General features: G+C 36.1%; 1 protein-coding gene across 4 annotated transcripts in view; it reads right to left on the bottom strand.

Moving 5' to 3' along the window:
• Positions 1 to 25,834, bottom strand: part of LOC117420131 (neuronal PAS domain-containing protein 3) — a 228,853-nt gene that overhangs the window by 100,587 nt on the left and 102,432 nt on the right. The window lies entirely within an intron of this gene.

Genomic DNA, 25,834 nt, shown 5'->3' with positions numbered 1-25,834 from the left:
AACAAATATACTAGTTCTGTGTATTCTCCATATGCCACATAATAACTTTTTCGAATGATATTATTGTATGCATTTCAGGTGGGAATAAATAACATTTGAGGACTATAAAAGCATTAGCAGGTTGTACTCCTATAGTTAGACAGGGTATTTGTACTGGTGTCTCAGCTTTTCATTTGTGAATGAAGGGAAGCTCTCCTCTCCTAAGGATTTGTATACACCCCAAGCACACCCTCCATCAAATAGAAATCTATACTTTTTTCACTGAAACTTCTGGATCTGCACTTAACTGCACATTGCCTCCTGGTTACTCTTTTGGAACTATGCTATATCTCCTAGTGAGGTTTCTCCATGTATAAAATGCCTTTTCCATTTAACAGTTCTGCACTTTGCAATGTACATTTTACTGTGACAGCAGTTACAAACAAGTATGCAGTGCATATATGTATATTTAATATAACAGAAAAGCATGCTTATTTATATTGTATACATGCTGGTTGTTAAGACTGATCCTAACTGAATAATTTGGCATACAGTATAACACTACTACAAAAGTAAAACTGTATACTGGACATAAAACAAGCTTACAGCAGGTTCGACAAACATCCTTCTGAAAGATCAGTGACATTGGAGGCCATGAGCCACAGGCGAGCGAACAATTTCCAATTTCTTAATGGAGAGGCCTTAGTGCTTTAGCACACATGGGGTGTGACTCCACAGTTCACTTTTAATATTTTATTACTATCACCGGTAATACATCTTCCTGCCAGGGCTGGGGCTGCTTTCCCATTTACTGTACTGTGTGTCGACCCAATCCTCTAGCATGCTGGAGCCTGGTTTGAAGCGGAACTCCTGGTGTCTTCAGCAATTTATACTCTACCATACAAGAGCTAAATGAAGTACAGCAGAAACAACCCAATTCTCCCCACTCCAGGCCATGCCATGTCACCTTCAGTCAACAGAGCCAAATGACTTTCAACAACTTGGCCAGATACAAATGCAGATGTTAAAGGTTAAAGGTCATTATATCAAGACAGAACAATAATTCAAGGCCCCACCATGCAGCTTGATATATCTTGTGTTATATCTACATGACCACAGGGCTTGGTCCTGTGCTTTCCAGAGCTTGCATTCATGTGCGCCCTGTCCCAGACTGCCTTACTTTGTGGGCAGCCTAGTAGGTGAATATATATCACAGTGGTTTGTTCATGAAATGTGTTTGTTAAGACGCTGGTTAATCGAGCTAGTCTAGCAGCAGTTTAGAGAGATCATTCAGAAGTAGACACACTTCATATATTGTATAATTCACAGCATCAACAACTTTAAAACAGACATATAAACATGCATAGAATATAAGACTTTATTAAGGGCTTGTCTTGAATCAAGGCTCAGGGTGACTTGCAGTTATAACAAATGTAGTGACAGGTTAAGATCAAGGGTTGCTCTGACATTCTCTTTGCAAAGGTCAATATAGTGGGTCTACAATGGAGAAATGAAGACTCTGCCATCATTGCCAAGGCAAAAGGTCAGACACAAGCTGATTGGTGATAGAACTATCAAATTAACCAATCAATACAAGCCAACAATACAAGGAAGCAGGCCCCCTGGGAGAAACACAGGCCAAATGCCAGCACGTCAATAGTGCACTGCCTGGAGAAACAACAGCAATTTAAATGAAATTCACTTTAAAAACATTAAACTCTCCCTGAAATGCATTGTAAATCTGCAACATGTTATAGAAGGATAATTGGTATAAAAGCTATCTACATTAAAAGTATTCCTATTTTTTTTTTAATCACTGCAGATGTCTGTGTTATATAAACGCAACCAATATAATAGAATGCATGTACAAAGAAAATATGCTTTTTTTTAGTAGTACAGGGGTAGCTGGTGCGCGGTGAGCCGAGGATACCCTGGCTGACCTAGTCTCCACCCGGGTGGTGTGCGGCCAACTGTGCACCACCCACATCCATGGTTGGCAGTGGAATAGCCTGGACTTGAACCGATGACGTCCAGCCTATAGGGCGCGTCCTGCACTCCACGCAGAGCGCCTTTACCAGATGCGCCACTCGGGAGCCCCCGAAAACGTGCTTTTTAAAGTTACATTTTTACATCATAATACCTTTTACGGAGGGCTTACATACTCAAAGAACGTATCTGGGATAACCTTTCCTGCCTGTGTTTTACCATTGTTTTACTATGCTTTCACTTTACAGTGCTTTATTACTCTGTAACGTTTTATTTTTTGTTTGTGGTAAGCTTTTGAGTGTTCTTAATATAATACTTGTCAGAAGAAGGGAGTCAACTGTACACATTTACCAAACAGTTGTAAAATGTTGTTTAAAACTACAAAATGACATGTGTTTCTGCTGCCTAACTGTATAAGCAATGTAAAATGAAGAGGCCAGGGAAGAAAATAAAATAATAATTTGCCCCTATGCTTCTAATGATTGTTGCCTTTTTTCTTCTTCAAAATCTTAAGAATCCGTTCCCAACATTTCTGTTCATTACATATTCCTGTGCAAGTAGCAGTGTATTGAGTCACACCATTTGCCGTCATCTCAAAGTCTCCACCAATACTTTATAAAAGACTCAGGGACACGGCTACAAGAGACAACTGGTTGCAGTGGTTTTGGAATATTAATAAAGCGTAATAAATAATGCAACAACACCGAGCAGAGTCACAGGAAGGGTATTACAGCAACCTTCAACAGTACAGAAAGCATATGCTGACTTTCAACACAACTTTCCTTTAATTTGTTGGTTTTTTGCACATTTTGTGCTATGGGGCAATCTTAAAAAGTAATTTATATTGTTAACATCCTGACAACTTTTTACACTTATAGCTTTAAAGTCTGTTTCAAAGCTCTTTTCAAAATGGCTGCTCTAGTGCACTGGTAGTGTAAAGATTATTGCTCATATTGTCAAACAGCCACATGATGTGGTATGGAAAAGAAAAGCCAGAGCACTTGTTGTTCTGTTTTTTATTTTACTTTTGGCAGTTTTGATTGGCTCGCCAGTAATACTTCCACCAATCAGAGGGTTGCATACAGTACTTGTAGCAAGTACCACAGACAAGAGGAAGGGGGTGAGGTCCAAAAAGTTTGAGAACCACTTTAGAGGACAGATCTCAAACCCCAGTGTACTAGAGCAGCCATTTTGAAAATACCAAATTTGCTCAAGTATAAGTCGAGAAATTTAAACCCAAAACACAATCCTGAAGTTGGGTGGGTCGACTAATACACGAGCAAACACATGAACTGATCTATAATTTATAGTAACAGCCTATATTTACTGATTGCGATGACCGACGGCAGCATGAATGCTATGGAGGGGCCAAAAATATGAATTCGACTTAAATAAATTTATATAGGATAAACGTTGGTAAAACCACTCAGTATTTTTTTTTCTTACCAAAAATAATAATTTAAGAAATCATCTCTAGTCTGTGTAGTTTTTATACTTGCTGTCTTTCCCGTCTCTGTTCCGCTCTGAATGGCTAGGGGTCGTTGTCAGTCAACTCAGTGGTTCCTTAATAGGCTAGTGTAGTTTCACCGTCAGTCATTTCATCCTGTCCTGACAGATCTCGTTGGTTGAAGCAGCGGTAGAATGCTCTCATTCGTTTAAATGACTGTCAGTCATCAGACCGACTGTGCACTTTCATTTGCCAGCTACAGCGCCTGTCGTTCAAAGCTTCTACTTTCCAGGGTCAGTCAGAAAAGGGGCGGAGTCACGATACCAGAAGTCATTGCCTTAATGCGGTAGGCGATGTGTCAGTCATGGTTTGGAGGATACGTGATTGCACTCGCTACCGAAGGGGACTTGACTGAGGTTATATCAGAGGGTGTGGCGAAGCCATCTGTTCCTTTGTTATGGTTGTGAAAAGACCTGTAAAGGGCGGTGCCAGCAAAAAGTAACCGTGAGTGTTTTTCGTGTTGTATCTGTCTGTCTATTAATTGTCACCTTTGTAATTCATAGAAGACTAAGTCTGGGAGCTGTCGCTAATCAGCCAGCATCAAACCCGCATTGCACTGCACTACTGTTTCACTGTTGCTGTATAAATCACCACTTGCCCTAGGAGCACTCACTATTGTGATCATGTATGTATAAAGTGTGTGTCATTATTAGTATTATTATTTCGGGACTGAATCCCATGGTTTACCTGCGCTGTACACATTGTTTTGTAGAGCCAGGTATTATTATTTAAGGTTGCCAAACAAGCAACCCAGCACATATAAAGAGCTGTTTTTCACCGTGAACTGTGTTGTGTTTGTTATTACTGAGCACTGCATCACCTCTACACCTGCGCACTGCAAACCACATTGCTACAGGTAACTATGTTTAACATGTATAGCAAAACTAAAATTTTGGAATATGTTCCAAACAATTGTCTAGAAAAAATAATGTATTATCTAACCACACTGTATTAGAGGATAGTTCCATTTCACATAACACTTGAGAAGCAACACCCATGGTTTATATGACTACTTTTGCTCCTCCCAATCTGCTTATAACTCAAGATGAGCAATAAATACTTTTTAAAAACATGGGTCATTATTAAAGGAATCAACCATGGACTGCAATAGGAATATAGGAAATATCAAAATGGTATTCTTAAACATAATAACATGTGCTGGATATGAGGGCTGACATCACTTAATGAGACATTTTCCATAATCCAAGTCAAGCCTATCATCTATCCTGTATCTAAAGATACACAGCAATTGAACTCCTAATTTTCTGGTAGCTTGCAATATACCTGTCATCAAGCACATCAGATTTTGGTAGATAATGGATACAATCACAACCACTTCAAAACACTAAGAGCCTGTGTTTACATGCATTTGTACGGGAAATTAATGTTTAATAAAGTCCTAAAAATTGCTAGAAACTTTCGCTTTGCATTTGAAAACAACACAGGCTTCGTTATTTTAATATTAATAAGTCCAGCAGTTGGTTTGGAAAAAGGGATTAACAATGTTTGTCATATACAAAAGACATTGTCCAATTTTGCAACATGAGTCCATCTGACTGAATATTCTCGTATATGTCATAAACTGCTTTGACAAAAGTAGCAGCACTTTTAAACAAACGTTGGCACGTATGCCTCAGGTTGTTAGTTGAACAAGCTTCTAATGAAAGTAAGAATGCAATGTGAAGAAAGTAAGACAAAATATAATTGGTTATTAAATAGTAAAACTAAAAGTCACTCAACAAATATTCTCTCAGGTTTGTATGACCTCAGACTAAAGCGCACGTTTCTTTTGTGGCAAATAGCCTGAAACTTAACTACATATGCTTTCAAATCACAGCAGTTCAATATAAATTGCACATTGTGAATTACTAGTGCACTTTGTGTTTTATTTCGTTCCCTGTGGTATAGCTTCAGCATTTACATTTCAGTGGAATTTAAATTCAAACATTCGCAGCTCAAACTTCCACAGTAATTAAAGAGTATTTTAAAGTCGAGTAAAAAGAAATTGCTTCCGTGTATCCATGCGGGACCCTGCCAGCATTTGACCTAATTAATGATTCTTCTAAGCCTAATGTTCACAAGTTTGTTTTTATGTTGAAGAGGTGGAGGAAGTGTAAATAGATTTTTATTAGATGATGTTTATCCAAAGGGAGATACATCAAACCATCGTGCTCTCATCACTGCTTTTTTTTTTTTACTTATTTTTAACTGTTTTGAAAAGTGCAGTATTTAAAAAAAGGAATAAACTATTAATTTCTATAAATAAAGTCGGAAACAGGCAACAGTGAAATGCTTGGTTTCTATTTTTTATTTTTAACATTTTTTCCAGTAAAATATTAAGTTAATGCACAAGTGTAGAGGTTATGGTTAAGGACATACTTTGTTTTTACCTTTTTTCTTAAATTTATCAAATTCCACTGCCGAAACAGGGGCTGGGGAAACTTAAATTTCCCAAAAATCCCAAATCACCATCTGGCAGTACACTTTACACCAAGCTGTCTTTAGATCCCACCAGAGGACACTTCAATGCTGAACCTGCCATCAAATTTCACAACAGACCATTTATTTACACCCTAGCTGTTTATCTCTCGTTCCTACAATTGTTAATCTTGTTTTTTGTTCTAGCAATCTCATTATGTTTGTCACATACATTTTTTTTCATTTAAACCAATGCATCAAGAAATCATTTTGAATAATAATAAAAAGAGAAAAGTGCATACTAATTAAGTTTGTGTTCCATAACACATTTGTCTTCTGACCACTGTTTACAACAACTATTAACAAGCCAGAATGATACATTATCTTCCCATAATGCACTATTTTGTCAAGCACAATTTATTTTTTATGAAACCTAAGAAACATAGAAAATGTACATATGAGAGGAGGCCATTTGGCCAATCTAAGTTTGTCTGGTTTCTAGTAGCAGTAACATGAAGTGTCATATCATTCACCTCGTCATGTGGTAGGAATAGCAAGAATAATTAATCAAATAACTGCGACAAAACACACATTTAAAAACCCTGACTTGTCTTAAAGTTGCATGCACACATTTTTCTAAATTCCTTGTGCTGCTTGACAGGGTGATTTGTATTAATATGTATTTAAAATTCACTGTTCGACAGCATTACAAGCAACAGGCTTACGTTAAACACTCAGTTAGTTGACTTTTGTTCCCCTGTAAAACCTAGGAGATATGTATTGATCTAATGTTACCTTTAGGCTACTGCCACTTCAATGCATAAAAAACATACCAGAATGGTGTTGCCAGATATTGGATTTTTGCTTTCTTGCGTGGAACTTTCTAACTCAGGAATCAACCTGTGTGTTAAAATGTAATCACTGAGAAATAAAGGCCTACTGTAATTTGTAAACTTGAAATTGTTGTAATGCCAAACCTTTATTTTCCTTGAAGAAAAGATTGCCAGTGATATAGTACAACAACGTACCCGAAAATTGAAGTTCAAACATGTTTATGGGGTTGTAATGGCGAGTACTGTATGAAGACACGGTTTTTTTGTGTGTATTGACAATGCCTACTGTATACTGCAGTCTATTTCATAAAATCCCATACAGACTAATGATATCGCCTGCAATCTTCCTCCAAAGCAGACCTGTATGATGTCGGCTTTTGTAATAAGTATGATTTTGTGTGTTCTTAAGAACAACAACAAAATCACCTTTATAACCCTGTTGTGAAGGGTTCAACCTTGCGAGATACGATTCCAACCACTTATAATGGGGTAGGATATAGCCTGCAAACACTGCGGCTTTACAGAATAGGCAGAATGCTACCTGTACATACAGTACACACATTACTTGACTGAACTGAATCGTTATAATAGGCTACCTATGTTTCTTTAAGAAACCGCGCTGTGCTATTTTGCTTTGCTATATGATTAAGAGTAAATGTATGTATTTTACTATACTGTACTCTATTAAACTGTACCCCACCTCAATTAAAATACAATGACATCCACCTCAGGTCACAGACAAGTTTGTTGTAAACCCTCCTAGAAATGCAGGTACATTTAAAATGTTATCATATTACAAAAGGTACAGCGTTCCAGTCCCATTTTTTCCCCGTTGTAAACATTGCCTTTGTGTCCTCTGTTCCAGGAATAAACATCTCACAAATAACATGTACGCTTATAAAACGCACAGGGCACTGAAGGCTGAACCATGTAACGGTTTAGTATCAGACAGCAAGAAATTGCATTTCAGTGTAAAGTTTAATTCTGGAAGACTCTGCTGCATCAAGACAATTACCTAACTGGGCATGTGCCAGTGTACAGTACTAGAGGTCAAGTTACGGCTATTCACAGAGTGTCTCGGTATTCAGTTCGTTTTACAGAGAGTAAACAGTTTGGTGGTCAGCTGCAGCCAGGTATATACCTGATCTTTGCTGTTGAATAAAATGGATTGTATAACACCCTCTGTCAGCAAAAGATATTTTAAAACAGATTATTACACCATACGACATAACCATTAGTACCTTAATTCAATGAAAAGTTGTCATATTCAGTGTGTGCTGACATATTCCAGCATGCCATGAAATATTTGTCCTCGGCATACTTTCTTTCAAAATGTAATATAAAATAAAACAGAATCAATTATGCAATCAGTTCTATGATTTTTCCGTGGTATGTGTCTGGAACGGATGGGGATACGCAGAACTGCTGTTTTCTTCTGACAGTAATGCAGATGTGTATTGATCCTGTCAATAAGAGTCTCAGGGTGGAAAGCATCTCAGTAAACACCTGTGCAAGACTCAAGAAAGGTCAACCTGCAAATAATTGTACAGAGGTTAAAACATTCGTACAGATTGCTAAAGAGTGAGTCATTACCACTCAGTAATTATCTACCTACGTACAATCTTTTTAAAAGATGTACAATCTTTTAAAAAGAGATTTCATCTTCTGAATTTAGCTTCTTATTTAAAGGTTTTGGCAGTGTTGTTTTTGACTGTTATTTTTTGACCCCTGTCACAACTGATCTATAAAAGTGCCAGTGGACCTCTGAAACTGGTAGTCGACTAATTACAAGCTTACATTTCAAAGCAGCAGCAGCAGCATAATGTGTTTGTGTGTTTCAAGAGTATACCGGTAGCATACCGGCAATGTCTAGTTTTAATATTTGAATTGTATTCAGCAGATTGAATTAAAATTGAAAGTAATTGTGAAGTGTGCAGCTGGAGATGCAATCCATGGCATTTGAGACCATGTACATAGTTTTGAGGAAGTCCAAGCAGTGTAGACCACCAACACTGTACGTACCCTAGGAGTGCACCAGGCATCATCAAATACGTGATTTAAAAAAAAAAAAAAAAAAACTAGTCAGCTATTTTTACATTGACTCCCCTAGTTACAACTGATCTTATTCAAAGCTCACATAAGGAAGGATGTTTTAATTCATGAACCTTTTTTTTTGCTTCCAGATGTATCAATTTCCCTGAACTATACCAGTGTTTACAACCTCCCCCCCCCATTAAAAAAAATGCTGCAATCTGGAGAGCACTACAGCTACAATGATAAACATCCATTCAACCACCCTTGCCTACTTTTATTTAAAAATGAATTGCCACTTAGTTTGTTTTGTCTTGCCCTCGCTTTTCATACAGACATCACAATGGAAATGAGATGCAGGGCTCTGCCTTCCATGCAACATTATGCAGAGGCACTCCTGCTAATAAATCTTTTTAGCTAATGCATTCCAGATGGAAGCCGCATCTCACAGATTTAACCTTCCTAAACCCTTCCAAAAATTCCTCCCTCCGAAGGCTCCCTGACTTATCTGCGTTTGATTGAAACAGCATCAATAATATTTGACAGTTGTGTAATATTATTCCTTCAGGTTATTGTCTATGGAGAATTGTCATATACTTTAACACAAACAAACAGTTCCTGACAACCCCAGGGCAGGAAAACGGATTGCGTGTTTGCTATTACAGGTTAAATGTCTTTGTCCATCTCTTGTCTAACTGACAGCTGCAGCACAGAAAATGTGTGATGCTTATTTTTAAAAGACGAACTAACACCTGTGTTGAATTCTTCCTTACTTTCAGATTATAAAAAAAAAACAGGTTTATACCCAACCACTAATATTGCAAGAAAGAAAAGTATATATGTTGTTTTATAAAGCACCTGGGCTAAAAGCTATTCCCTACAGAGATAGGCTTTAATTAACTATTTTGAGAGAGCTGTTTTTCCATTTATAATAGACTGCAGGCTTTAAATATCCCATTGATAAATTTTAATTAGATGTTCTTTTATATTACATTAATTTGAAAATCAAATATGCAATAGCAGCTAACGAGTCCGGGAAATGTTAAATACTCCCTCTGTTTTCTAGATGCATTGCCAAAAGATCAAGAAATCATTTCATTCCACACTCTTGACAGATGTTATTAATTTGCAAAACAAGTTAAAGGACTCGGTTAATGAAGCAAGTGTGTCAAACTTTGATACCACAGTGATGTGTGTCTCAAACATGCAGCTCCTTGCTGTATTTCAACCTTTATGTTTCCAGCTGTGACCCCTATTTATAACTATCACTTTTTATGTACTGCAGCTTCAGCCGTACCTAACATTACAGCATAATCATATAATATCATGCTTTCAGATTGGGTTTTGTCATTGGAGCTCTGTGTGGACAGCATGCTGAGAGATGAAGAGTGCTGAAACTCGAAAAACAGCTGGAGTTTTGTAAGGTAACAACCGGCTGCATGGGGACCTGCGAAAGATTTGAAACCTCCAACTCTTTTAGAGTTAAGTAATCCCATAGTGTAAACACAGAATAAGATTTAAAACAGAAATGATATGTTTTGTAATATTAAAAAACAGTCAATACAATCTTATTTATATACTGCATGATGCAATGTGGACATATGGCATTTTACTGTGCTGTTTTTAGGATTATTTGAAGTTTGCAATTACATAACCTTACAATTCTCACAATTCTGATTGTATGGCTTTGGAAAAAAAAAATCTTCTGGATATTTTAATAGTATCCACACCAGGGTTTGCTACCTGTCTATCCCTTAATGCTGCAGAGAAAGAAGTATGGCTGGATAGGGCACACTCTGCCTTTTTATGCAAATATATTAAAAAGATGCTGGGGTGGTGTTCGGTGACTTTTTAAGGAATACATTACTTTCAGATATTTTGACAGTCATTTAGAAGAGGATGCAATGCTGTCTCATGCATAGAAACATATTTTAAAAGGTTTCAGCAGCAAAGAAAGTAAAAAAGGCAATGAAGCTTTGTCTGCTTCAGCTGGTCAAAAGAATTTGGGTTTTATAGAGGGTTTCATTTACATGCATTTATTTGATATATTTTACTGCACTACCTTAGGCTGGGGATTTAGGAGCAGCTCTGAGTCCATTCCAAATTCAGAACACTTAATCAACGTTATTTAATTATTCATAAATGTCATTCCTACCTCTATTGAAATCAGAAAAAGGAATACGGTAAAACCTGTGTTAAAGGCCACATTTTTAAAAGGCTATCAGGCCACCCTTCCCAGTCCCACATAGATATTTTTTTGGTTCCGATATAAAACAAGCTGAATCTAAAGGACTCCTTTCTAAACTGATAACCTTTTCTCAGTCCCAAAGGTGGCTGTTAAAGATGAGTTTTACTTCAGTTCAAGCATACCGTTAACCCCTAGCCACGTTGAAGTCCTTAAGACTGCGCTGGGCAGCTCTGGAAATACAGTTCTGTGTCCTCAGAGAAATACAGGATATTCCTAAGTTTATCTTTTGTATAGAGTCATTTCTACTTTCTGTACCTGCTAAAGTGCTCTTCTTAAATCTTAAAGATGTGATGTCCTGTACAGTTTTGTTATGTACATTTTTTAAAAACATATTTCAGCCCCAATGGACATTTCTTTTTTTTTCTGTTTGTTTACATTTTTTCATGCATTTGTCATGCTACTGCAAGGGGTCACAGTATCACGCTGGTTTAGTATGCACAGACAGGTTAAACTAATGTAGTTTAAAGTCACCCAGTAATAATATTTTAGAACAAAATGAAATATTATCGTGGGACACTGCATGGTTAATGACTTCAGTAAATAGTTTGCACGGGGTAACTGAGGATAACTGTACCCTGAAAGATTTCACAAAGCTAATAATTGATAAAGGAGACAGCAATTATGAAGGATATCCAGCTGTGTGTGGTTAAGAGCTTCAGTTTCGAAATGATCTGTTTGCAATGCATTCCTGTTGGATTTTTGTTTGTATTAAATATTAATTTGAGGTTTCAAAACCAATACATGGACAAAAAAAAAACATCTTCCAAAAAAATGTATTAATAAATAAAATTACAGCTGAGCTGACCATGTTCCTGAAACAATCTGATTAATGTATCAATGTTATACAACAATAATAATAATAAAAAAGAATTGTATTCTATTGACCAGTAGAGGGCTCCTTGTCAACAACTACTGAATGAAAAAAAAAATGAAATCAGAATTTGTATGATACTACACTTACACAAAGAAAATATGCACATAAAGTATAATATGTTCATTTGAGGTGGCGGAAGGACACCACTGCTTAATTCCTTAGTTCGTTTTTTTTTTTTTTTACATTCCATAGACACATTTTTAAAAAGGTGGGACTGTACCAGATTTAGCTGTTGACTGTTTACCTAAAGCATTCTCAAGGTCAATGGTCTAGATGTTAAATATAAAACCTTCTGAGGAAATGTGTAAAGATCTTGTAAACTTAAAACAGCAGAATGTGTAACAAGGCAGTATTTCTGAATCCAGCTTTATACTGTAATATCTCTAAAGAAACCATTGTATTAACCCTGAGGCTGTTTTTTTTTTGTTATTGTAAATACTAGGGTATATTATAATAGAAAAATAAAAGAAAAAAGTAAAAGTAGGAGTACAATTAAAAAAAGAGTGACCAGTCCATTATAGCCATGTGCAAACAAATGCAAAATCTCCTGTGTGTGTCTCTCAGGGGGAGGGGGTGCTGAAATGCTGCCTACCACAGTCACATAATTGCCATTGACTCTTAACTAATATGGCAGACACACCATGATGATTTTTATGAGATTTTTTTTATTGCTTATTGTGATTAATTCCCCTGCATTAATTCAGGAAATGTAAATAGCAAGCTCTGAGTGTTCATTGTTGTCTTCTACACCTCACACTTGACGTTTCTGCCTACTTTTCCTTTAGATCTTTTATTCTCCTCATGAATCTTTTACAATATCCATCTGCACCGCACAGCTCCTATTCTCTGTGGTTCGACATTGTTTTGGCTAACTAACAGGCCCATATGTTGCCTTTATGTATTTCCCCACTATGTTGATGCCTTTTAAAACCACAGGGAAAACTCACAGGTCTGAAAAAGCTATAAAGAGCATCCAGATACAGTTAGAGTGTCTTTTACAGAGTCTGGAGACATTATGATTCCGCAGCGACATGCAGCATTTGTCTTCATTTTGTCTGACTGTCCTCATGTGTTATTATTAGGGGCTGTCAGGCTACAGCAGAAAAAATAGCATCACTTGGTTAAGAGTCGTACGCAAACACAATACTGTACGTACAGGCCTAAACAAAAACAAACAACACACCAATCGGAAGCTGTATTGTAAAATAATATTTTAAAACATGTATTTAAAATTGTATGCTGCATGTTTAATTATATGGTACCTTCACATGAAACCAACACTACCCGAAACAGGATATATAACGTTTTTACCAGGATATATAAAAAATTTTTTTTTTTTGAATGTTTCACATTATACCTTTGTCAAATACACATGCAATTTTATATTCAAGTAAGGTTACTTTGATTAATCTTACATATAAAATGTAAAAAAATTGTCAAACAAACATGTACGTTGAACTACAGTATGCCATTAAGAGTTAAAGAATGATTTTTATTAAAAAAAAAAGTAAATACTGCAAAAAATCAGGACAAACTACATTGCTGCAACATTGCTTCTGTTTTCCCTTCTTGCTGCTAATACACATTCATCTGCATACTTCATTTCCCAGGGTAACCCTTTTAAAAAGTAATTTATAGCCAAAGCATCTTCAGTGCCAAGACCGTCAGGACTATGTTTTCATGCAGTACATCAGTTAATTCAATTTGAACAGTCAATGCAAACTATATGCTATACACTTTCTAAAGCATATCAAACCTAGAGTTACAAATGTATCTGGAGGTTTAAAGGGATATCTATTGAGTCATAATCGTTTGTTTGTTACCTATTTAACACCCTGTGCAACTGTCATTTCTGTTTTTTTGTTGTTGTTGTTTTTGTTTATACTGATAGATATTTTCAGTTTACTAACTCAGTTGCAGCAGGGGCAGAAACCGTACAGTTGCATGACCCAAGCGGTCATTTCTGAGATGACCTCACTATAGAAACAGTCCCTGTAGTTGAAAAGGGACATGATATGAGTCTGGCAAATAATGATCTCAGAACAGACAGCAATGGAGAATTATACAAAAGACAAATAAACAAATATTAAACAGGTAAGAAACATAATATTCCAGAAATATAGATGGTATAAATTGCTATACTTTTAATGCCATGCACTTGGTTAAATCTGTATACATATGCAAAAGGCATGATCATTTGGGCCAAACAAGCCAAACTGAATAACAGCTTACAATTTGAACAGGCTTTACAGCACCCAGCATTGTATTTAATATATTTTCCATTACAGTACAACATCGCATATACGACCCCTTGTGGACTGGGGTATAGGCGGATATGTGAAAAAGTCGGATTTGCAAACATCTATAGAAAAAGCATTTACACATCCATAAATAGGTTTGTAAACAAAAACAACATGCAAACTGCTTTAAACATGGGAAACGTAAACGAGATTAATTAGGCTATAAATACAGTGTTGCTATGCGGTTTGCTATAAGCCATCTCCACGCAAAGCTTAAAAAAAAAAAAAAATGCAAAACAAACGGTAAATGTACAGTAACCTGCAACTGATGGCTTCTTTCTTAACTCTAGAAGTCCCTGCCTCCCTGATTCTGCTTTCTTGATATCTCTGTCACGGAAGTTTCCGCTCTTTGATATTGCCAACAGCCGATGAGCAGCTCGGTTTTTTGGCTATTTTAAACAAACGGCCGGTGAGCATTGCATTTATGTAGCTTGCTTCGTTTAATTAAAATGCATTTAAAAGCTACAACAACACGCTGCCAATATCTGCAAAAGTGCGCTCCATCATATAAACACATTGCATAAAAAAAGCTTCCTCGACTGGTGTATTGAAACGTCACAGCTGACTCACACACGCACACAGCCCGTCTCTTTTAAAGGGAATACACCAAAAGGCTGATTACGACTATTATTATTATTATTATTATTATTATTTATTTCTTACATAGGTGAACGCTATAGCAAACGAAAGGGTGGGGCGGGGCTGGAGATGGCTAGTGAGTGCTTTGTTGATATGCAGGGCCATTTAAACCCGTTTGACTGTGAAAAAAAAACAACTTTTAAACAGCGCGTCTAAAATTAACTGCGCGTGTGAAAATTAATTAGACCTGGCGTGCCTGACGCGCAATTAATAAATGGACCGCAAAGGGTTAATATGTATTTATTTATTTATTTAGCGAGGCAGTTAATTGATCAGGCGGTTATGTGACTGTCGGATGTGTGACATTCCACTGTACTTAACACATCCTTCATATTTCTGTTTAGTTTACAGTGCCTTCAGGACACTTGAATTAAGAACTGGACTGCTCTGTGTTGGGTAGGCATGTAAATATTCAGTCTTAATTGTACAGTACAGTGCTACACTAATCAGTTCATGTTAAAAACAAAGAAAGTCTAATTCCTTTGCATTATTAAATAATTTATATATTAAAGATTAAAGACCAACTTTGTATTGGCTTCTTGTTTCTTACGCAGCCCAAACTCGCACAGGTCAAGCCTAAATAAAAATGCCCAAAGAAGGGGATTCACAGTTGATCTGACCAACTCTTAAACACATATATTTCTCTCCCAAAACGAGTTGAAAAAGGTTATTGCACAGTTCATCTCACATGAGATACATTAGATAAGCAATTCAGTGAATAAAATAAAAAAGAGAATGTCTACTTCAGCACTAACAAGGGCAACATGAGCCAATCTTCTATTATCATTAAAAAAAAAATCTATTGAACAAAACAGTGGAGTTCACTGGTTTACAGATACTTGCTTTTAATAAGTCTCTTTGGAGTCCAAGTCAACCACAGCAGACTCAATTAAATTAACCAGAAATCTATGGCGTTTCATGGCCAATAAACAATTTATTGTGGTTCCTTTGTGTTCGTATCCAACAATAATAATAAACTCACCTCTGTTAAACAAAAAAAAAAAGAAAGACAAGACATCCGCAGTCCCTAATGCAGTAATAAAAAGTGTTTAACAATTGAGAGCTAATTGTCACAGCAAGAAGGCCTGGGTGGTTAGTAATCACAGCCTTTAGAGGTATATTTTATGTTCATGCTGTGATGTAATTATACCCTTAAAGAGTTCCTGAGGCTCAAATGGAGTCTGTGCAGTCTTCTCAGAAAACAGCACTTGCAGTGTTCTTGACAATTTTTTTTTTTTTTTAATTAATACATGGACATGGGTTATTCAATATTCCTGACTTGCTTTGTGGCTTTAGAATTAAGTACATATAATTTAAGACATATGTTTAATACACAGTATTTCTCTGTCACTATGTACAATATTAAGTAAATAACCACAGGCTGTGTAAAGAGAAAGAAATAAGAGGTGCTGAACATATCTTGAAGGGGCTTTATAAATCAAGGTCTTATAAACCATAATGAAATTATTCATTAGGACCAGAGCCACAATACCTAGATATAAAGATAAAGGAATTACTTTTAGATTAATGTCTTATAATATATAAATAATATCAACCAGGGCATTATGCGTCTCTACTTTAAGAACATTACACAGTTTGATAAAAACAATACAGTTGGTAACATTTTATTTTTATTTTTCTTCTTATTATTAAACAAATATATAATCCTTGTCTCACTTTAATATTGATTAATTTACTAAGTTCTATGTTCTCAGATGCATCTCTGTTTTCCTATTAGCCTTTGTACAGTAATAACACTAGTTTTGTAAATTCAGGTACATGGGAGAAAAATAAGGCAGCGTGTGCAGGGATATCGTTTGGGAAGGTGCCCCTGTGGTATAAAACCTGTTTAAATTCTGAAGGTATTTCAAGGTTGTTATCTATTTCAGATCAACACCACAGGTCAGAGTTCAGGGCTGGCAGAATTCACAACCCTCCAATGAGTTTTGATTGACAGCAATCAGCATCTCTTCGGCATTACTCAGGGAACAAAGTAAGGGTCAAGACAGCGGGCGATTTCATCTGTCATTTTTAATTATCCAAATGATATTCACAGACAAAACCTTTCCCATCCATCAGGGCATCACATTACCATAGACAATGTTTGTTTAAAGACAGGGCTATAAAATCAAACAATTATGAATGCAGACAAGCCTTGCTATTGACTGCATAAATAATCGGGTCTGATTTCCAAACTCCCATTGCTAATGAATTGGTAGGATGCTGGCAGGAAGTGGTAAGTAATAATAAGGATGCCCATCTAATGTTCCTATTGACTTTTCTGAGGCACCGGCAAACAGTGACAAAAATTAGGGTTTGCATAGGAGCTGTATTGATAGTGCTACACAGCTAAAATCCAAGTAGTTAACTCCTGACCCTATGGCAGGACCACAGCTCCCAGGAGGGAGCTGAAATGCTAGCACCACAATACATCATGAACAGAGCCAAGTGCTGCAGGGGCCCTACAGCATAGCGGAACAGGCTTGCTTCTTTCTGCTGTCATTTAAAAAAGAGTAATCCTCAATAATTCAGTTGTAGGCTTGAAAATGTACTCAGTTTCAGTCTGTTACACAGGATAGTTAACCAAACGCTGCATTTTTGTTTATGACAAGCAGTGGAAAAACCTGAAGATTGAGGCATATGTCTGATTTTGAGCACTGAAGAAGGGCACCAGTAACACATTCCCTATCGGGAAAGCCTGAGCGCTGAGTGAAAAGTGCAAGAAAGGAAAATATTTAGAATTTCTAAAATAAAGAACATACCTTCAGGAGACAGTCATTTGGAGGAACATAGTAGTTTAAACAGCAATTATGATTTTTGCTGTGGGTTAGCTTAAAACTGGGACATACAATGGGGTAATTAAAATATGAACAAAATGTTACTGCACACCTTCACAATGAAACAGATACATGTTGCCCTTATTAAAGGAATAATCTAACTTTATTAGACTTAACTTTCATAGGCGTTGATTGAAGCTAATCTCATCTTATTATTTTTGTTTTTATTTAAAGTGGATCTGTAGCTGCTCCTTCCATATAACAGCACTCTCAACTTCTCTCTCAGGGTTGGGTTCCTTGCAGTCACTCGGTACTGTATCTTACTTCCGACCATCAGAACTGACAATTCTCAGCTAAGGAGGAGGATTTACTACAAGCATCCAATCAAATCCCTCCTCTCAGCTTCTAAAATTCTACCCACACTCTGAACACTCATGCACCTGCTGGATCACATAAGCAACTTGATTCATATCTCTGCGGCTTCAGTCAAGCTAGATACGTGATTTATTGAATTTTTAATACATCAAAACTAAATTGCACAAAATAAATGGAGGGTCTGATTATTTTTTGTCTTTCAAACTTCCCCTCAAATATACTCCCCCCCCCCCCCCCCCTCCAATTCCCCCTTCCTGTCAAAATACTTTAAACTTGATAAATGATGCAAGGATGGTAGCAGAGTGGTGTGAGAAAGATATCAAATAAGTAGCATTCCGCATTTTTGTTTTATATCTTAACACATTTTTCCCGGGAGTTTATTTTACATATATAAAAATAAGGATAAAATTGGGAAAAATCAGGTGGAAAAAAATCTCAGTATGCACACTTTACATGTGGAATATGATGTGTAGCAGCTCTGGTTTCTGATTAAGTTTAATGTACCTGGGATGTATGATGAAGCAGAATCTGTGCGAATCGAGGCCACATTTTCCCATTACCTGGTACTTTGCAAACTTTTGGGCAATCACTGTGCTGACAGCGCTAGTATCTGCAGAAGGTATGAACGTGACAACAGCACAAAACAAGCCAGGTTTATCACCTTGAAATCATAAAAAGAAAAGAATTGACAGAACTGGACTTTTCCATCAATGCGTTCCATAAGTTTACCATGTACCAATTAAAACATGATAATTTTCTGTCAAATGTTTACGATTAAGATTGTCGGTGTTAGGCAGTGTTTAGCTGATGGACAGTACTGTCGCGCAAAGTCACCAATACATACATAACCCTCTGCAATAAACAGTGGCTGTCCAGGAAAGCACAGAGCTCTGACAAACTCATTCTGCGCTCTCTTTTATTAAAGCGTGTATAAAAACAACAGACATGGATTGCTTGTCTCTCAGTTAACTTTCTTGTTTTAGTTTAATGTGTTGCTTACTTTTTCAGTATGTTCTTTTATTCTGTCACAGCAAACATGTACCTCATTGCAAAAGTATTTGCAAAGCAACACATCCTCTGCCTTATCTGGCCCATTTCTGCTATTTGGCTTTTTTTTATACTTTGAAACATCGTTTTCTTTTGAATATTCATAAACTGATTTACGTTTTCTCCCCATTCCTCATCCACTCAAAATATTATATTTTGTGTAAGCATTTCAATTTAGTTTTTAAAAGCTAGTTACTACACCCAGCACTTGCCATTAGCCAACAGAATCAGGTGATAATGTGTTTGCGAAGCAATCAGTCACGTGCGACGTTTGAATGTTATTTGATCTTCTGCTTAAACGTACATGCTGTATCCTAGGATACCGTGTAGAGTTACTTATTACAGTGTCGGAGTCAAAATAAAATAGCATTTTAATAAAAATATTGTGTCTTTCCTAAAAAAAAATAGTACAGGGAAAATACTGAATAGTAGACTAAAACTGTGTAATCATAAAAACTGAGGTTCAGTAAAAAAAAAAAAAAAAAATCTGTAATTTTTCGGTATAAATTCAGAATAAACCGGAAATGCAGAACACTACAAATAAGGTATTAACGACTATTCAATAATGGTCTTAAATTAGTTTCTGTATATTTAAAAGATATTTAAGACTGTGTTAAAACACTAGTCCTGTCGCCCTTTGTACTGTATGCATTACTATTGGCATCTGCATTCATATATATTACATAGAGTAGAATTCATTCATAACAATGCAGTACTACAGTAATTGGATAAAGCGAATGGTGTTTGTCATTTCCAAGTATAAATTAACACTTGAATCTTTATTTATGGTACTGCTATGTTAACATTAAATATTTATGGATTTTAAATGGTGTATATTTTTACACAACAAGAATTCCCTGCCATACAGACATTACTGTTGTCTTGTAGACTTGACACAGTGAAAGCAGCTGTTGAAGAATGAATAAGAATGGATTCACAATGCAAGTTGTCAGTCAATGATTGACTGAGCCCAATTAAAAGAAAAAAGTAAAAATCAAATGCAAATTCATGTCATGAATATTGTGATATGGAAAATAAAAGTAATCGCATATATATATATATATATATATATATATATATATATATATATATATATATATATATATATATATATCTCATGTCATGCATTCATATATGTACAGTTCAGGGCTTTAATATTAATTTTACATTTATTAATGTGACCACAACGACTGCTATGTACCACTATGTGCTATGTGTTTAAATGTTCAAAGCACTTTTTTTTACAAATATTTTATATAAAACTATAACTAATAACTATAGCTGAATTGTATAGTACTACACCTGCTATCACTAATAACAATATGTTTCAAGCTACTATTCAGATCATTTTTTCAATCCTTTTTGTACATTACATTCTAGCCAGCACCAGTGGAGAGGCGCTGCAAGATCTCATCAACTTTACATTCTGACCTGTCTGTGTAAGTATTTTTCAGATATGTAAATACTGTTCCCATTATGTTATGCAGGGTACTGAACCATGGTAAGAAAGAGTCTGACATGTTTGCTTTCAAATTAGTAAACAAAAGCAGAACTAACAAGTGGGAGAAACAGTTACTTTGAATATGTAAAGTTTAGAGCCGAGACTCAACACACAACAGGAGTAATTGATCGTTTCTTTTCCTAGCTCTGCAGAAACGCAAAATCTATTTACATTGTCACATGGTGACCCCCACCCCAAATTTACGAGGCTCTGCACTTAAAATGATTTAATGCCATGTCTTAATTCTATTTCTTCCTTTGATCACTGTTTAAATTATTGTGTCATTTCATGATCTTGACTTACATTTCTTTTGATCTTTTCACTGCATTTAAGTGAACCACAACACCCTGCTGTGGACTCTTTTTACCCCAGCAGTTTCTAAGAGGGAAGGGTTAAAACCCCTTTTTAAAAACTTGCACTGATGATGCATACTGCTCAAAATAAATCAAAACCAAACCAAACAGAAAAGCTTAATTTGAAAAGATCTACAGTAGTTGCATAAAATATCAATGCAGGCTTCCTGGTAGCAAAGTATAAGCATATACTACTTAACTCTTTTCTTTTTCAATTTCTCGGATGCATTCACATTCCGTGGGTCATATATATATATATATACACACACTCACACACACACACACATGTTTGCATTCCTATATTTGTGACTCTCATTGACTCTCACTATATTTTTATTTACTATTTCTAACTCCAGTGAGACAAAACTCCACACAGGATGGAAGTCGACAACAAACAATTTTTTTGAAGGCATATTTAGTTCTTAAAAAGGTGTTTAACAAAGTGGGGACATCTCCACAACATCGTTTTTTCAGGAGTTACTATCTTTGTGGGGACATTTTCTCAAATTTTGTCCGCACATTGATAGTAATGCCTGCCCACACACACACACACACACACACACACACCCCTACACACAAAGAAGGATTCATCCATTAGGCTAATGTGTGGGAAGAATAAAAACAAGTCTGTCAGTAACACCCTACCCCCCTGTCTAGAAATACAAAATTAGCACTATTAGTACAATGAAAAACCAGATTACCATGGCCCACCAACCTTTAACTAACTGCAGGGGGAGGTGAATAAAAGCAAAAACTGCTGCTAGTCACTGGTGGGCAAAATAACACCTGACCAATACTAATCTCATTATGTGGTTTGCCCAGCTAACCAACTGTAACTGATGACAAGAGATTAATTTCTATGTCTCACTCTTTGCTGTGAAGATGAAAAGGATACTTTTTTCCCCTTTTAGGTTGAGAACATTTGCCCTTCACAGGCAGTTTTTTATTTGCCAGTCCTGCTTAAAAAATAATCTATTGAGAGTCTAATTTATTTCATGTAAACTATTATGGTCGGTGATGGAAATGCTATTATTTAAGCAGCAGAGAGGTTCTCTCTGCTTGCTGGAGAATGTCATCCATTTCTGTTAATGACCTATTGCTGCTGTCTGATTCAATACAGCCCACTGACTATGGAAATGACAACACTCAGCAGGAGACAACAAAACGGTCAACAAATAGTGCTGAGAGCTGTCATTTTCTTCAAACTCCCCATTTTTCTCTGCAATGAAATGGCACAATAAGCAACACTCGAACCGCAAAAATACTGCTACATACCCCACAAATGCAAGTTGCTGCTGCTGCCGCCAATATATCCTGATGCCCAGTGTGGTGCAAAGTAGTATTCAGAGTAGCCAATTTTGAAAGTGACTCCAATTCTGGATTTTCTTTTAAGAAAGTCAGCATTATTAAAAGACGTCAACATTCTTCATATATTCTTAAATCAGACTAAAGCTCCCTCCCACCTCCCCAATTTTAAACAAAAAATAACTGCGAATTATTTTTCTGCTACTGCAGGCAGCTACCATAAGAAATGTGCGCATTTACAATCAGTTAATTGATTATCTTGGATAACAAAATGCAGCCCTAAATTTATTCTACGTATTTTTGATTAAATAAAGGGCTGACAAAAGCTCTTGTATAGAGATTATTTTTAGGGGCAGACAGGTCAGTAAAGTAAAAAGAGACTGGAACACAATGCAGTAAGCCGAAAATACTTTTGCTAGACTGCAAGAGAAATACTTGGGGCTCCCCATCTGACCGATTTAACTTTGCTTACCTAAGTTATGCTGGAATATTTGTCCAAAGATAAACAAGAACATGTTTCTCAACAGATTTGAGTTTGACAATTCAGCAGCAGAACGGCATAGATAAACATAACTACCCATCTGCTAATCATGAGAAATCACTTTTATGGCAATGCTGTTACTCTGGCCATAGCATACAGAGCTTTCCACAATATTATTTAAAAACTGCAGTGATAAAAGTGAGCAGTCTTTAGATCTCAGTTGCTGCATCAACAACACGAACTGGTTGTTAATACAAAAACTAACGACTGCCTTTTAATTGTCTTTTATTAGTTTTCTTTAAGTAAAGAAAAAAAATACAGCCAGTGAATAGTACAAAGGCTTCTAGGGTTTGATTGTTTTATTTTACTGAAACAGTTGTCCGAGTCTACCCTTATTTCTTTGTGTTCAGTATTCTTCAGTAATCTTTGAAGAAAGACCTCACCAAGCTAAAAGCCCATGATTGTTCACTACAGTAACATGCAAGAATCTTAGCCTATGGTGAAGCCTTATTTTAACACTAAATTATTCACCGTTAGAAAATAACTCAACACCGCCATATGTAGGAAATGTCTTTGGGCAAATAACAAATTCAGATCATTTTGATGTGTGGCACAGACACTAAAGGGGTGTGGCCGCCCAATCTAACAGAGAACGCAATCAGAATAATTCCAAATGCAAATAAGTTCTCATAGGTAACAGTGTTGTGCTCAAATATGTAATGTAAAATCCCTGCAGGGTTCTTGGGAAGAGTCATTTTAATTATGTTAATATGCATATGCAAAAAATCCTACCCTATTACTGTGTCCAGTTTTATAACACAGTCTAGTTAGTAGTAGTATTACTGCTATAAAAAAATGCATAAAGGCTACAGAATTAAGGACTTAGGGCAGCAGTGTGGAGTAGTGATTAGGGCTCTGGACTCTGGAACGGAGGGTCGTGGGTTCAATCCCTGGTGGGGGGACACTGCTGCTGTACCCTTGAGAAAGGTACTTTACCTAGAGGTACTTTAACCCAACTGTATAAATGGGTAATTGTATGTAAAAATAATGTGATATCTTGTAACAATTGTAAGTCGCCCTGGATAAGGGCATCTGCTAAGAAATAAATAATAATAATTAGGTTTATATTCTTACTAAATATAAATTATTTGTTCTGAATAGTGAAGTGAATCAAACATTTTACCATTTTGTAGCAGTAGCTACAGTATTCTTATTTTTTGTAATTAATATTTTTGTAATACTGTTTAATAAAACATGACTAAGGAACACAATACTGTACGCCTAATGAAATTAAAATTCTAAAAGTTAAAATGTGAGTATTTGGGTCATCTAAATGCTGTATTATTAGAAATGCATGGCACAAACCCTCCACCTCCACGTCGAAACCTTGCTTGTGTTTGATATTCATGTGCCAGTATTTTGGAACGAGATACTGTTTATTCCAATGTGACCAGACCAGTTTCCCCTTTGAGTCTCTCAGAGAGTTTTAAGCCCTTGCTGAGCTGAAAGACTGTCCATTTATTTAAAAAACAAAAACTACATAACAGACAGCTTCTTTCAATTTCAAAAATTCCTGGGCAACAGTGAGACCCAGTAACAACACAGGAAATGTTCTTAAGTTAACCGGTATGCTTCTTGGCAAAAACAAATTTAGAAAGAATAATGAAACCTCTTACCGTAAAGCAAGAAAATGACTTAAAGCATGTTATATAAATGTGCCCAAGTGCAGGTAAGCAGCAGTTGAGAGCGCATCAGGAGACTGCTTTATTAAGCGCTATCAAACACAGTCTAATCTGTCTAAAATTAGCTGGTGAGCTCAACAAGTAATGACTGCTTTGCATTCATTATTAGTTCATTTTCCCTAAATCAATCACCAGCAGAGCATGGTTTTTTAAATGTCATCCTAAAACTTTTCACAATCAATTAAGCTGAAGATTAATGGGGACAATTTGCCAGGAACAAGTCCTTCCTTGAAAAGGCCACGCCTCAACAGACTTTCGGCCTGGTATTGATGTTAATTATAAATTTCCTTTTGCTTGTCAGCCACTTAACCTGTTGGTATGCAATTGTCGCCCGTGGTTAGATGTTTATGTTGCTGAATACATTTCCAGAGAAGAGGAAAAGTTGAAAATTACTTTTTCTAGGTCAGCAGAGATTTTAAAACTGGGAGTGAAAATATGCACGGCAAAGGCTTGCATTATTTTAACATATGCCCAGGTCTTTCTTTGGTATTGAAAATTCACATTGCTTTTTGTATATAGGATTTGTACAGTATAAAGTATACAATATCATCTACCTAGCTTTGTGCAGTGCATATTTTAAACCAGAAATTCAGTTGTTAATGATGAAAGTCTTTTCTTGTTTTACATCAGAGTTCTACCTGTCACTCTCAATACAGTATACATTGTTTAGAATGCAGAGAACAGTAAATATTGAGGTAGTTTTGCTCTACTAAGCCCTTGGGCATTAGTGTAAGAATATTTTTTAATCAAGTGAAATAAAATCCCAATGGGAATGCCATGCATGTTTCTAAGCAAGAATCTTCAAAATATGATTATTATTATTATTTATTTCTTAGCAGACGCCCTTATCCAGGGCAACTTACAGTCGTAAACAAAAATACATTTCAAGAATCACAGTACCTATAGACACAGGATGCCTAAATTCATAAAATCTGATTTATTATGAGAAATTATTCTTTTTCCCCCACTTGAACACACACACAAACCATGAACAGCGATGCCATTAGCTAGATTTCTTATACAGTATATATTTAAAGGACACCAGACAATTCTATATTTCCAGTCTCAATTTCATAATTCAATAATTCACAAATTTGGTTCAATTCAAGGCTAAGCAACGTTGGCACAATACTTATTCCTAAGTCTGACAGCAAAATATTGAGGGAGCACAGTACTGTATATCAACTTGTCAACTTGTGTGTTGGTGATGTCTTTTTGTAAGTGCTCCTAATAACAATGTAATTAAATAGTGAAACTTTAGTAATAACATTTTAATTCATATGAACTAAGGATATTGTACAATCCACACTCAATCCATAAATTTGCAGTCTGAAAGAGAAATGTTATCATGACAGCTGTGGATCTATTCAACTGATTTAAAACAGAGGCGGATCTATTGACCACCACAGTTTTGAAAATGTCTTCATCCTGTGATCAA

Source organism: Acipenser ruthenus, chromosome 18, assembly GCF_902713425.1.
Source record: "Acipenser ruthenus chromosome 18, fAciRut3.2 maternal haplotype, whole genome shotgun sequence".
Taxonomy (NCBI): domain Eukaryota; kingdom Metazoa; phylum Chordata; class Actinopteri; order Acipenseriformes; family Acipenseridae; genus Acipenser; species Acipenser ruthenus.
The sequence above is the reverse complement of the archived record's forward strand: the minus strand, read 5'-3'. Positions and strand labels throughout refer to the sequence as shown.